The following is a 15,984-nucleotide window of genomic DNA, read 5'->3' on the forward strand; positions in this document are numbered from 1 at the left end:
GAGCTCCGGTCATAAACTACCCGAAACCGAAAGTCCACACAACCACCGATCAACAAAAATAATATAATAATAAATAATAATAAAATTAAAGAATAAATGAATAAAACAAATAATGACTAAATTAACACAAAACAATTCACTTTAGTTCACCGTTACAGTTTCTAAGAACGGCCGCCAAAACTTGATGGGTTCTTTATGCAACCTACACCTAAGGCAATGAACCTACCGATGCAGCCTAGCACTAGTGAGTATCAAGGTCGTATCCCTAGAGATCGGATGAACCTAGAGTTACTACTGCTTGCAATGTTATCTAGTCCGAAATAGGGTGTGAAAGTTCTAACATACCAGTAATGGTTATGAGTGCAATTAAGTAAATGAAGGACAACAATGGACAATTAAAAGACAATTGTAAAGAGAGAAATAAATCCAAAAGGGAGCCTAAGTGATGGAATTCTAAAGATGAATTTTATGGATTGCCGATCTTGCTTACCCGTTGCCTAAATCCTGAATTGAATCCTTGCTCTCTCGAGCTTATCGGATTCCTAAACTGCACTAACCTAATGGAATCTCTTCCTATTAGATTACTACAAATTAGCATTAAGTATGATTTAAGACTATTAAGAGTTGTTAGTTCTTAATCCGGCGAGTAAATCAACCTCATCTCTAAGTGTTAACTACCAGTCCTTACTATTCAAAATCCAGTTGTAACAAGCATTTCTCAATGTCAAGAAACAACCTAATAAACAATTAATCCAACGTCTCAAATTAACTGCATCAAACTTTTATTACTGAATAGCAAGAAGATTGCAAGAATGACAATTATAAAAAAACTAACAATTAAGCATAATCCATCAACAAAGGTGAACCCTAATGGATTCAAAAGATCTAGTCACTTTCATGTTCATAGTCAAAACAATTAAAGAACAAAATAGGGAAAAACAAATTAAAGGTATGTACACCCTTCTCTTTCAAGCTGAATGAGAAACCCTAAATTTGCAAATTCAAAATCTCAAACCCTAGTTGCCTCTTGAATGCTCCCAAAGTTTGTCTTAATCTTCAATTCGATGTTGGAATAAGTGGAATCCCCCTTCAATTGATGAAAATTGATCTCTTGTGTCTACAATTAAGGTATAGGAAATATTTGATTAAGTGTGTGTCTTGGAATTGAGTCCAAAAATCGTCTTCTTCAATTAGAATTCAAAATCGCCTATAGTTGATTCAAAGACGCACGGAGTCCAGTCAGGCTGAACTGCGGAGTCTCACAGCCGAGCCACCAGTGCCGCGGCCTGGCGCAGCCGATCCACCACAGCCGGCCGAGGCGTGGTGGCTACTACTGGCAAGGGTCGAAATGGCACAATTGGGGATAGCCTCTTGATAATTCAGCACGGCCGAGTCCAGCCGTGCTCAACCCTCGGGGTGCTTGTTCTCGCCCAATTTGATGGATTTTGCTCCAGAATCCCAATGATTTCCCTCGACACCGATGGTGTCCTTCGAAATGACTCAAACGAAAAGGGAAACAAAAGACAGGTGATTCTAGCATAAAACGGGATAATCATGCATAAAAATGTGAACAATCGGGCATGAAAACATGTGTAGTATGATGCTTATCAAGTGCCAACAAATACTGGCCATATCTTGCTTGGTAGGCCATGGCAATTTGATAGAAGTGTTGTCCATGATGGGTTCCTTAATAGATACTCTTTTGTAAAAAATGGGAGAAAAGTCACACTTATACCTCTTTCTCCAAAAGAAGTGTATAATGACCAATATAAATTGGAGAGGGAATAGAGCGAGGCTGAAAGTAGCAAAAATGAGGGAGAAAATTTAAGGAGTGTTAAACATACAAAAGAGAGTGAGGTTCGGCCTAGAGAGAAAAATAAAAAAAAGGAAGCTTTTTGGCTAGGAAAAGTGAAGTAGGACATGCATTTCACTCAAGTAAGTTGTTGTTTATAGTTACTTATAATGATGTTTACTTGAACACTACTGAACTTGGCCTTTTCTTGTCGAGTGCATTTGCAAACCTTTTACAGGAATTTATTGATGTCTTTCCCGAGGAGATGCCAAGTGGTTTACCACCTCAAAGAGGGATTGAGCAACAAATAGACTTCACTCCAAGGCCGCCATACCAAATAGACTAGCCTATAGAAGTAATCCAATGGAGACAAAGGAGCTTCAAAGGCAAATGGATGAATTGATATCTAAAGGGTATGTGCGAGAGAGCTCAAGTCCTTGTGCTGTTTCAGTCATTTTGGTTCTGAAAAAGGATGGCACTTGAGAATGTGTGTGGACTATCGTGCAATTAATAAAATAACAGTAAAGTATTGTCATCCTATCCCTAGGTTAGATGATATGCTTGATTAGTTGCATGGTGCATGTTACTTTACTAAGATTGATTTGCATTTAGAATATTATCAAATTCGCATGAAAGTTGGGGATGAGTGGAAAACAACATTTATGACTAAGTATGGTCTTTATGAGAGGCTTGTAATGCCATTTGGGCTTACTAATGCACTTAGCACTTTCATGAGGTTGATGAACCATGTATTGTGTGAATTTCTTAGTAAATTTGTAGCTGTATGTTTTGATGATATTCTAATCTAATTTAAGTCTTTTGATGATCATGTTATGCATGTGCATAAGGTCTTATATGTTCTTAGAAAAGAAAAGTTGTTTGGTAATCTAAAGAAGTGTAGTTTTTGCATGGATAGAGTCATATTTTTAGGTTTTGTATTTAGTCCTAAAGGTCTAGATGTTGATGAGTAAAAGGTGAAAGCAATTAAGGAATGGTCGACACCTACTAACATTAGCAAAGTTAGGAGTTTTTATGGTCTTGCTAGCTTTTATAGAAGGTTCATTAGGGACTTTAGTAGCATTGCCGCACCTTTGAATGAGATTGTCAAGAAGAATGTTTGGTTTAATTGAGGTGATGCAAAAGAAAATGCTTTTAATTTGCTTAAAGATAGATTGTGTAGTGCTCCTTTGCCTATTTTACCTAAATTTAACAAAACCTTTAAGATTGAATGTGATGCTAGTGGCATTAGTGTTGGTGCTGTTTTAATGCAAGCACAAAGGCCAATTTGCTATTTTAGTGAAAAGCTAAATGGGACAGCACTTCAGTACCCAACATATGACAAAGAAATCTATGCTTTGATTCGTGCTTTGCATACATGGCAACACTACCTTTGGCCTAAGGAGTTTGTCATACATACAAATCATGAGAGTTTGAAGCATCTCAAGGAGCAAGACAAGTTGAACTGAAGACATGCAAATGGATGGAGTTCATTAAGACATTCCCATATGTGAGCAAGTATAAGAAAGGTAATGAGAATGTGGTTGCTGATAAATTATCTTGAAGTATGCTTTACTTAATTCTTTTAATTCTAGGGTTTTGAGTTTATTAAGCAGTGGTATTTGAATGATAATGACTTCGGTAATATGTTTAATACTTGTGCTAATGGGGCTGCTTTTAATGATTTCTATGAGTTTGACGGATATCTTTACAAAAAGAATCGCCTATGTGTTCCTAATTGTTCTTTGCATGAGATACTTGTAAAGGAGGCATATGGGGGCGGTTTAATGGATCATTTTATGGTGCATAAGACTTGTGACATACTGATTGAACATTTCTTTTAGTCTTATATGAAACGTGATGTAAATAAGGTGTGTGGTCGATGCATTGTATGTTTAAAGGCTAAGTCTAAATTACAACCCCATGGGTTATATACTCATTTGCCTATTCCTGATGTTCCTTGTACATATTTATTTTATGGATTTTGTACTTGGATTGCCTAGGACTAGGAAGGGCCAAGATAGTATATTTGTTATTATGGATCGATATAGTAAGATGGCTCATGTTATACCATGCCATAAAACAGATGATGCTACTTATATTGCTGAATTATTTTTCAGGAAAGTTTGTGATTGCATGGAGTTCCAAGAACCATTGTAAGTGATTGGGATGTTAAATTCTTATGTCATTTTTGGCGTGTGTAATGGGGTAAGTTAGGCACTAAATTATTAGTTTCTACTACTTGCCATCCACAAACAAATGGACAAATCGAAGTTATTAATAGAACTTTGGTTCAACTGCTTTATTCTTTAATTTTAGGAATCTTAAATCTTGGTAGGATCCTTTGTCATATGTGGAGTTTGCATATAATAGGGTTGTTCATAGCACTACACATTGTTCTCCATTTGAAATTGTTTATGGTTTTAACCCATTAACTCCTATCGATCTAGTTCCTTTGCCTCTTAACAAGATTGTTAGTGTTAATGGTTCTTCTATGGCAGATTTGGTTAAAAGACTACATGAACAAGTTAAAGAGAGGATTGAGACAAAATACTAGAATAACCGAAAGGGTTAACAAAGGAAAAAGGCCAATGGTGTTGAAACCTGGTGATTGGAACCATGGTTTGGGTGCATTTTCACAAGGAAAGGTTCCCAAATCAAAAAAAGCCAAAACTAAGTCCAAGGGGTGATGCACTGTTTCAAGTACTTGAGAGAATCAACCATAATGCTTACAAAATTGATTTACAAGGTAAGTATAATGTGAGTGGCACATTTAATGTTGCTGATTTGAGCCCTTTTGATGTAGGTGATGAGTTTGATTCAAGGACAAATCATCCTAAAGAATGAGGGAATGATATAGATCTGCTAAGGCTTAAAGATGTTGATTTGGTTAGGCTTCATGACAAGGATAACAAGAAAAAATCAAGAAAGGATCCATTAAGTTTGCCATAAGGTCCAATTACAAGGTCAAGGGCCAAGAAGCTCCAAAAGTCCTTAAATGGCTATGTGCAAGAGTGGGCTAACAATGGAAGTCCAATAGAATTCAGCCCAAATGAAATTTATAAAGAATGGACTTTGTTTAATGTTCTTAAAAAATCCAAGTTTATGAAGGCTAAATGAGATTTGTCTAATGTTCATAAAGTCCAAGTTAGTTAAGTAAGAGTTCTTGATGCGAATCTTATAAGCACAAGGAATCCTACTCCGACTAGGAATCCTACTCCCACTAGGAATCCTACTTGAATTAGGAGTCCTAGTCCCATGATGAGTCCTACTCCAACTAGGAATCCTACTTCCGCTAGGAATCTTAGTCCCACAAGGAATCTTACTCCAGCTAGAAATCCTAATCAAACTAGGATTATACACGAGTCACTCAAATATGATGGACCAATGACTGGAGCTCACATGAAGAAGTTCAAGGATGCTTTAGGAGTATTCGTGAAGCAAGAGTTGAAGCTTGGGTTGGAGATCCAAAGTCCAAGTAAGATTGGGCTTAATTAAGACAATTGGTCTCAAGATACTCTTATCAGCTTAATTTAATATATGGAGGCATCAACAAGTCAAAATTGGCCCAAAATAAATAAGTTAAGCTAATTGGTGCCCAATACTTAAGAATTGGCCGCTTATTACATGTTAGTTAAGCCCAAATGTCATGTTTATTAGATGGGCTAGGGTTGGACGAATTTTAGGAGTATTTGTTCATTTAAAGAAGTCTTTTAATAGTTAGGAGTTTTGTTTTAAGTTATCCTTTCAGTTTAGGAGTTATATTCCTAGTTTTAGTGTTATATGCTTCCGTATCATTATAGAATTAGGTTTTTTTAAGGCCTATATAAGCTAGTACGAATTTCTATGTAAAGTTTGGTTGAATATTATTTAGTTTAGAGTTAATTCTCTTCTTTTGTTCTTTATAAACTTGGTGAATTGATGAATTTAAGAAGTGAAGGCTTGATATTTTATAAACTTAGTTGAATCTAAACTTTTATTTAGATTAAACAACCTTTAATTCTTTATAATTAAGGTTCTTCAGAACAAGTTTTTAAGGATCCTATTGGGACTTAGAGTTTCTTTGCTTGATTAGGTGAACGATCCTTGGTAAAGATAACAACATTGATATGGGTTTGGCATAAGTTAGTTATATTCATATCAATTCTATTCTTCTTAGGAATTTGGGTATGTCTTTAAAACATATCAAATTTGTATGCCATTTTCCATATTATGATTAATTAAATTTTTACTTTCTTTCAAGCCAAAATTACTTGTATCTTGTGTTCTTCTTTAAATGCAAAACTTACTTATCAAGGAGTTTATCTATCCTTGTGACATACTTAGAATTGGGGTTTAAGGAACTTAGTTTTCCTTAGGTTCTAATTCTTGATCATCTTACATTATGATTAGACAATCCTAGTATTTGATTTGTAGGTGCTCTTTGGGTTTTCAAGTTAGTAATTCGCGGGTTCATAAGGATTAAAGTTCTTGAAGGTTCTTTAAAATTTGGTATTAGAGCTTTTAGCTCTCAATCAGGTTACTTATCCTTCTTTAATGTTATTTTATTGTGTTCTTTAAGTTTCCAAGTGGTTTGATTCGTTTTTTGATTGCCGCTTGCACACGCTTCCTAAATTTAATGAGCCAGAATAACAAAAACAAGGAAAAATTTGTGTGGGCATACCTAATAAAACCCCAGCCCAAATTATATAATTATATGTGTCCCAAACATCAAAATGCGTGCATTCCCCCTTAGACTAATTGAAAACAATATTATTTCTCCTTTACACATGTAGATTTGTGTCTCGTCCTACTAGATTATCATGTCACGCCCAAGCTTGTCAATTACATTCCCATGATTTCTTACGCCAATCCTTGTGTCATCAAGAGTCCTCATGCCTAGAGGAACATGGAATGATGGAGATTCCAATAGTGTAAATTCTAAATTGGAATATTGGGACTTCTTTGAATGATCGCGAATGAATCTTTTGGAGGAAAGAGGGAACAACAAGAATCAAGGCACACCCAAATATTCCAATTCAGGATTTACACCATTGAGATCTCCATCCTTCCTTGTTCCTCTAGGCATCAGAACTCTTGATGATGCATGGTTTAGCATAAAGAATTCTTAAAACCCAATTGACAAGCTTGACTGATGGCATTGGGCCTTAGCTTGATGATTAGCAAAAGGAGATGTAAATCCATGCGTGTAAGTGAGAAATCATGTTGTTTTCCATTATTTCAAGCGTAATACAAGTTGAATTCGAGCTCTTTGATGTTTGAAATGCAGATGATGAAGTAATTTGGGTCGGAGTGATTTTAGGTAGGCCCACGGGAATCTTACCCTTGTTTTTGCAATTGAATACTTAAGGATAATGAGTATATTATTTCAATTTTCTACCTTACGGGAAATCAAGTTATGGATTCTTTAAAGAACTTTTTGGACTTAATCAACACTCGTGCTAGCAAGGATATATTCTTACAATTAGCCATATGGAAGAGAACAAAGACTTGTGACTGCTTTTCTTATTAGATCTGAAATCCTACTGATACTCTCATTTTTTTTGTTTATTTTATATCTCTCTTTCTAATCTCTGTCTTTGTCATATGTTGGGTAATTCAAGGCTTCCCAATTGAATTTTTTGCTAAAATAAGCAATTGGGCATCCTTCTTGCATCAACACGGCTCCAATGCCAATACCTGAAGCATCACACTGAACCTCAAAACTTTTAGCGAAGTTAGGTAAAAAAGTATAAGTGCCGAAATAAGTTTTTCTTTAAGCAAATTAAAGGCTTATCTTGTTATTCACCCCACTTAAAGCCTACACTTTTCTTAACATCTTCAGCTAAAGGCGCGGCTAAGCTACTAAAATCCTCCACAAACCTCTTATAAAAGCTAGCTAAGCCATGGAAACTCCTTATATCCCTAACATAAGTAGGTTTAGACCACTCTTTAATGGCCTTTATCTTTTCTTCATCAACTTCTATTCCATTTGCAATCACAACGAATCCTAAAAACACAAGCTTATTTAGGCAAAAAGAACACTTCTTGAAATTGACAAATAAAGTTTCCTTGTGCAAAACATCTAACACCATGTGCACATGCTCCATATGATCATCCAAGTTATGACTATAAACAAGTATATCATTAAAATAGACAACTATAAATTTTCCTATAAAAGCACGCAAAACATGATTCATAAAACTTATAAAAGTACTGGGTGCATTAGTAAGGCCAAAAGGCATAACTAACCACTCATAGAATTCATGTTTTGTTTTAATGTCATTTTCCATTCATCGCCCTCTTTCATGCGAATTTGATGATAACCACTATTTAAGTCAATCTTAGAAAAGATATAAGCACCATGCAATTCATCAAGCATATCATCTAACCTAGGAATGGGATATCTATACTTTACAGTGTTTTATTAACGGCACGATAATCAATACACATCCTCCATGTTCCATCCTTATTAGGCACAAATAAAACTAGAACTGCACATGGGCTCATACTTTCCCTAATCAGTTCTTTTAGTCGTAAATTCTTCAACTTGCCTTTGGAGCTCCTTAGTCTCTTCAAGGTTGCTCCTATAGGCAGGCTGATTAGGAATAGATGATCTAGGAATGAAATCAATTTGATGCTCTATTCCCTAATTGGTGGCAATCCATATAGGATCTCTTTAGGAAATAAATCACCAAATTCCTACAATAAAGAAACAAAAGCACTAGGAAAAGAAGAGTTAAGCTCGTTAGCATTAAAGTAGGCCTCTTTTTACATAAGTACAAACATGGTCTGATTGACCAAAAAGGCTCTTTTCACCTCACTCTCTCTTCCATAGAAACTCTCTTTTTCTCTTTCCTTTTTCTCATTTTTCACACCCTCACCTTTTTCTTTTTCTCTCATGCACATACTCTCTTTATCTTTTTCTTTTTGTGCACTCATGCTCTCATTTTCTTTCTTTTCTTGTGCACCTTCACTCATCTGTTTTGTATTGCTCTCCTTTTTCATGTGCATTTACTCTTCATACACCTCTTTGGGTGTCAAAGGAACAAGGGTAATAGATTTGGCATTCATTCCAATAGAGTATTTATTAGTAAAACCATCATGAATGACTCGTCTATCAAATTGCCATGGGCTGCCTAAAAGAATATGTCTAGCATGCATAGGCACCATATCACACAACACCTCATCCTTATACCTACTAATAGAGAAAGACACAAATACTTGCTTAGCAACTATAATCTCACCATAATCATTCAACCATTGAAGCTTATATGGCCTAAGGTGTAATGAATCAGAACTAAATCACATAAGATATTATCTACTTTGACCCCCACTAGCTTGAAAATTCGAAATTGTCCCCTTGGCAGATTCGAGAACTTCCTAAGAAGTCACCTATCTTGAAAATTTCCTAAACCAAGAACATTTAACTTTGGAGTTCCTACAATTCCACAGCCAAACAACCAAAAGGAACCTGATGTGATTAGTTATGACTCTTTACCTATATGTTATTAACCATTCCTCGCCCCATTTCGACATGCAATTCGATTCATTCATATACCCCCATACCTTAGAGTGCTGCCATCCTAGAAGATTACATGAAGCCGCTCCTTGTCCTTGTATCCTATCCTTAACCCTCCATCCACTTCCCTCCTTCATCAGACCGCTTCTATAGGCCAGGCTATCACATAGAGTGTTTAAAAGTTGGCAAACATAATTTTTTAATAAGTTCAGTACTAGCCACATTGGTACAACTACCCCCATTAATTATCATGCTACATACCTTATCGTTGACATGACATCTAGTATGAAAAATATTGTCTCTTTGTACCTCTTCCTCTTTTGCCTACAAACTCAATGCTTGCCTTGCCACTAATATATCACCATGTTCAGCATACTTTTGGTCACTACCATCTTCTTGGGGTGGCATCACTTTCGGACTCCACTTCCCCATTATCCCTCATAATCATGGCTCTTTTGTTTAGACATTACGAAGCTATGTGGCCCATTTCCAAACACATAAAACATTTAATATCTCTAGTTTTAGATGTTTGAGGAGTGGATTTACCTTAGAAATTGTTGCTGCCCTCCACTTTAGGATCCTTGAAAGACTCAAATCTAGGCTTAGAAACAGCCTTGTCGTCCTTCTTCCAATTCAACTTCCATGAGGAAGTTGAGGCCGAACTGGTTTTGGCACTCTTGCTTTTCAATTGTCTCTCAATCTTCATGGCCATGTGCAACATATTCTCTATCTCCACAAAGTGTTAAAGCTCAACCACATCAGCTATATCTCAGTTCAATCCATGCAAGAACCATGCCATTGTTGCTTCGCGATCTTCTTCCATATTAGCTAAAATCTTTGCAATCTCCATCTCTTTATAATATTTCTCAACATGTATAGATCCTTGCACTAGACTTTGTAGTCTGTTGTGCAACTCTCTATGATAAAGTTGAGGAATAAAATGTTTCCTCATCACAACTTTCATCTCCTCCCATGTGGAAATAGGATGCTCTCGATTCCTCCTTCTACTTATCACAAGTTGATCCCACTAAATAATAGCATAATTAGTAAATTCAACAGCAACAAGTTTTATCTTTTTCTCTTCTGAGTAGTTGTGGCAATCGAACACAAGCTCCACTTTCTTTTCCCACTCATTGTAAGCATTAGGATCACTCTTTCCTTGAAAAGTTAGGATTTTCATCTTAATATTTCCCAGGTTCTCATATACTCTGCTCCTCTTTCATCATTGTCAAGTCTGCCCCAGTTTGCATTAGACCCACGGTCCACCTCTTCATTACATTTTTCATGGTCCATGTCATGGGTGTACCTTGGCCTCCTATTATGTTGGTTGTGACGCCTAGGCTGCCCCCCCCTTTGGGAGCTTGACTCTACTCTCTCCAACCTCTCATCCTTGCTCTCGAACCTTATATTGAGCCGTTCCAAAGTCCCTTGTATAACCTTCATGTATAATTTTAGGTCCATATCCTTTGGCTCCTCCTCCGCAGTTCCTTTATCTTTTCTTTGAGACATTATGTAAATTTCCAAAATAAAGAAATTTGTTGTTCCTCACACACTCCCTTACGCATTTGCACTAAAAAAAGATCACACTCTTGTGTTTCACACAAATTGGCTTTTACCCTCTTTTAGACTCACACACTTGCTTTCTTCCACTCTAATTCTTTTCTATAGTTCTTGTAAGAACTAAGTGTTTTTTAATCAAAATAGCATTTTTAGAGCTTAATTGACACTAATAACTCAAAATCTTTCTAAAGCTTAAGTAACGCATTTTTTGAGAAAAGGGTTTAAAGGGAAAGGTTAAGGTAAAAGTTAAACAACAAGTATGGTGTGAAGGTAATTGATGTGTATCATTTCATACATATTTATATGCCCAATTGTTTACATTTTTGTGCATAGTTATCTTGTTTTATGCCACAATCACCTGTGTTTTGGTTCCTTTCACGTTCTAAGTCATTATCAAGGGACATTATCAGTAATCAAGGGAAATAAGCGCAATTACGGACCAGAATCCATCAAATTAAGCAAGGACTAGCATTCCAAGGTTGAGCACGGCCTGGACTTTGGCCGAGCTGAACCATAAAATAGTTGCCCTTCAAGAGTGCCATTTTGGCACGGTTTCCGAAGCCACCACGGCCCGTGGTGGCTCAGCACCGGCTAGGGCATGGCCAGGAAGAAGTCGTGAGTAGTGGAATGCAGAGGTTGACCATAGTTATGCTGAAAGATTTATATAGGCAAAAACAATTTGTTGAATTAGGTTCGATTTTCTGACTTGATTTCACATATACAAGCTTAAGCCATCTTTTTCCAAACTTCAATACTCGACCTTAGAAGACCATTTCATCTATTGAAGGAAAGATTACATTGGTTGTAACATCAAATTGAAGATCAAGAGGAGATTTGGGAGCATTCAAGAGGCAAATTAGGGTTTATCATTTCGAATTGGGAATTTAGGGTTTTTCATCCAACTTGAAGAAGAAGGGTGTACCTGCCTTCAATTTACTTTTCTAAATCTATTCTTCACTTTGTGTTGCTTATTAGTATGAGTAACTAAATTTGTCAAACCCATTGGGGTTCCTATTTTGTTGGATTGATTTTAATGCTTATGAGATTTTATTTATCAATGCTTCTCTCTTCTTGCTTTCATTATTAATGAGAAATCACTTTATTCATGAGACGTTGTCAGTTGTGGTATTTAGATTGCTTTATGTAATTGAGAAATTCATTTAGTAATTAGAAATTTGAATAGCAAGAACTGGTTAATGATCACTTAGAGATAAGGGTAATTCACTAGCCGGATTAAGAATTAACAAAGCTTAATAGAGACGGGTTAAAGCTTAAGGCTAATTGAATAATCGATCATTAGGAAGAGATTCCAACTTTAGGTTATTAGGTTTAGGAATTCGGTTATCTCAAGAGGGAGACCGAATTCAGTTAAGAATTTGTCCACGGGTAATTGCAATTGGTAATCAATATAATCTCTATCTTCACTAAAATCCAACTAGCTTAAGTCCCCTAAGGGTTTGCTTTTTTCTTTGATTGTTTTCCTAAATCTCTTCAGATTATTTGACACTTAGTTAACTGCTTGTTTTTATTTAGTCATAGCATAATAACTTCATCTACCATCTGCCTCATGGCTGAATTCAAGCCACTATAAAAAGTCTGCACCTGCATCCATAATGGCAAATCGTGGTATGGGCAACATCTCAGTAGGTCCTTGTACCTCTCCCACGCATCATACATGCTCTCATTATCAAACTACTCAAAAGAAGAATATTATTACGCATCTTTGCTGTCTTAGTAGGAGGAAAGTACTTATAAAGAAATTTCTCAGCCAAAGAACTCCAGGTGATGATAGTGTTAGCTGATAGGGACTGTAGTTATCTTTTTGCTCTATCCCTCAAGGAAAATGGGAATAGCCTAAGCCAAATGGCATCATCGCTAGTCCCATTTATCTTGAAGGTATCATAAATCTCTAAGAAATTCATGATGTGAGCATTAGGATCTTCACTGGGCCCCCAAACAGTACACTCTCTTGCACCATCTAAATGACATTTGGCTCCAATTCAAAATTGTTCACTGCAACAGGTGGCCTCAATATACTAGTGCGCGTCCCCTCCAAGGAAGGTCTAGCAAACTCATACATCGTCTTGTTACCGTCTCCCATGTCTACTGGTGTATGGACAGGAATCTTAAACTGCTCCTCCTCTAAAATCTAATCGCTTCCTCAACTGCCTGAGGGATTGCTTTGGTTCGGGTAGAGGGTCTACTAGTGTAGGATTAGAACTCCTGGTCATAAACTACCTGAAATGAGCAAGGCAGCAACAAACCAAACAAATAAATGAATAAAAAGTAAATGACAAAAATAGAAAAGAAATATGGCTAAAGTAACAAATAGAGAATTTCACTCTAGTTTTCAAATAAAGATTCCCCGGCAATGACACCAAAAACTTGATGCGCATAATCTTATGCAATTACAACTAAGGCAGTGAACCTATCGATGCAGCCTAGCACAACGACAAGTATTAAGAATATCGTATCCCTAAGAAAAGTGAAATCCTAGAGTTACTACTTCGTTCCTTGTTATCTAGTCTAAAATTAATAATGGAGGTTTCTAGATTTACTAAAAACTAAATTCTAAGTGTAATGCGATAATGAATGAGCAAATAGAATAATCAAGACAAGAAACAAACCCAAAGAGGACCTAGACTAGCTGGCTATCAAACAAAAGATAATAGAATATTGAGTCCGATTATGCTACCCGTGGATGGATTCTAAACTAGATTCGTTTCCCTCTCGAGACAACCGAATTTCTACACCTAAGAACCTAAAGTTAGAATCTCTTCCTAACGATTTATTATTAAATAAGCCATAAGTTTTAATCCACCTCTATTAAGCTTTGTTAATTCTTAATCCGGCAAATTAATTAACCTTACCTCTAAGTGAAAATTAACCTGTTCTTGCAATTAAATTTCCGAACTCGATTACAATTTCTCAATTGCTAAAAGAATTCTATGAATAGTAATCAATACAATCAATGTTATGAAAACTAGATTTATATTATTAATTCCAAAAAGAATACAAGAAAGGTAACTCAAACAATCTCAACAATTCAGTACAAAGCCAACATAGCAAGGAACCCTAAGGGGTTCAACCAATCTAGCTACACATGTTCATGTCTAAAGCAAATAGGAATTCAATTACAATGAAAGAACAAAGAAATTGAAACATATACTCCCTTTTCCTAGAATTGGATGAGTAGCTCAAAGCCTTGATCTATGTTGCAGGTCATCTATAGAATTGCTTCTTGATTTGCTCCAAAACTCCTCCTCAATCTTCAATCCAAAATCCAGATCACGTATCTGCCATTCCAAGGTGGAATCAGTTTCCTGGAAGCCCCCTAAAATGCCTGACAACACATCTAGCAAAATTACAACAAAAGATCAAAAATCAAAATCGTCAATCCGGAACTCTCTTTCTTTTGCCTCGCCTTTATTCATTAAGTAAATACCAAGCAGTTCTAGCCCGTGTCCCCCAACACGGGTTGTGTCCGGGCTGTGTTGGACTTCAATTGACAGAATGAACTGAATCGAGCATGGCATGCTCTAGGGTATACCCTTAGAAAACTTGCTGCTTCAAAGTGTTTAAGCTACACGGCCTGGAATTTCTGCGTAGGCTCCAACACAGGCCGATTGACTTCCTAGAAGTCAACCCAAGGTCAAAAAGCTTCTGATTCCATTCATTTTCGCCCGATTGATCTAAAATTGCTAAGGCACTGATGATGGACCTATAAAATCTCCTGAAACATGAAAGGACACAAAACATGGGTGATCTTGGAATAAAAACATAATTAATGCTAAGAAAATTCATAATAATATGTCGACAAATATGTTTAAAATTATGCATATCAGTTCATTTTCTTGAAATTTTTTATTTTGTTTTCTATTTTTAATGTCTTAGTTAATTCTGTTATGTTGTTCAATTTCTTGTTTTTCCTTTAATGTTGAATTGCTGTTATGATTTATTTTAGTTTATTAGTTACTATTATGGATATTATGGATTTCTTTTATTGTCGTATGTTATTTTACTCTTTTTCCTAATTTATTCCATTGTTTCGAAATTATTGATTTTGTTCTTATTTTTTTGACTCTGTTAATTCTGTTATTTTGCTCAAATTCTTGTTCTTCTATTATGCTGCTGAATTGGAATTAGCTAATGCAAGTGTGCCGAAAATGTGTTAAATTAATGTTGTATTGCTATTAAACTATTGCTATTATTGGAATAATTATTTCTTTAGTGCAAGGAATACAATTTTGGCAATAGTTTGATCAATTTTCATGCAGGTACCATGGCTGAGCAGCATGAGAGACCCAAGAAGGTGGGTATGTGCAAGAGAAGGCATTTAGATCCAATTCGCCCATCTCCACCTACAACTCCAGCACGACATAGACTAGCAGGCATTGGAGACAGTCGGCCTAGCCACTGAGGTTCGAGAGATACTTCAGACTCCACCCTTTGAGGCCTTCTTCGGCATTATGGAACCTACTTACAGGGAGCTCATGCTTGAGTTTGCATCTACCTTCTTCTTTCAGATTCAGATAAAATTGGTCGCAGCCAGAAGCCATCTCATTTCAGTTGGGGGGGTAGACTTACATTATGAGTATTCCCCAATTTGGTGTCGCACTTGGCCTCTATGATCAGGTGACTAAAGAGTTAGATCATTTCAGAGGCTCCTTATACAATCCAAGAGTTTCTTTTGACAAAGCCTGGGAGACCATCTCTGAGGGGGACAAGCCTTACTACCCGAGCAAGTCCAAGGCATCCGGCCTCTCTAATAGCTTGCTTTATCTTCACTGCCTGCTCGCATATACATTGACAGGGCGAGGGGAAATTTTTGGAGTGGTCACCCAACCTGACATATTCTATTTATGGGCCTTTGCATCAGTTAAAGCGGTGCAAGACTGTTACTAGGGACCAAAAGAAGAATTGGATATGTTTTGGACCTTATGTGACCAGGATTGCTAGGTGGATGGAGTTACTAGACAGAGATTTATTGGATGAGTTGACACTCGTTGGCGAGATGACCCCTGCTGGCCTATCTACTATGCAGCATATGAGGATGATCACCCAATGGATAGGGCCCTTGGGGCCAGAATACAGACTTATTCGGTCAATAGCCCGGGAAGCTCGGGAGGAGCAG

General features: G+C 36.6%; 1 non-coding gene across 1 annotated transcript; it reads left to right on the top strand.

Annotated features, from left to right (window-relative positions):
- Positions 1-12,468: 12,468 nt before the first annotated feature.
- On the top strand, positions 12,469-12,573 carry LOC112534151. Its single transcript, XR_003078460.2, has one exon. It is a non-coding gene; the product is annotated as a small nucleolar RNA R71 (small nucleolar RNA).
- The last annotated feature ends 3,411 nt before the right edge of the window (positions 12,574-15,984 follow it).

The sequence above is a fragment of the Ricinus communis genome, chromosome 3 (genome assembly GCF_019578655.1).
Source record: "Ricinus communis isolate WT05 ecotype wild-type chromosome 3, ASM1957865v1, whole genome shotgun sequence".
In the NCBI taxonomy this organism is placed as follows: domain Eukaryota; kingdom Viridiplantae; phylum Streptophyta; class Magnoliopsida; order Malpighiales; family Euphorbiaceae; genus Ricinus; species Ricinus communis.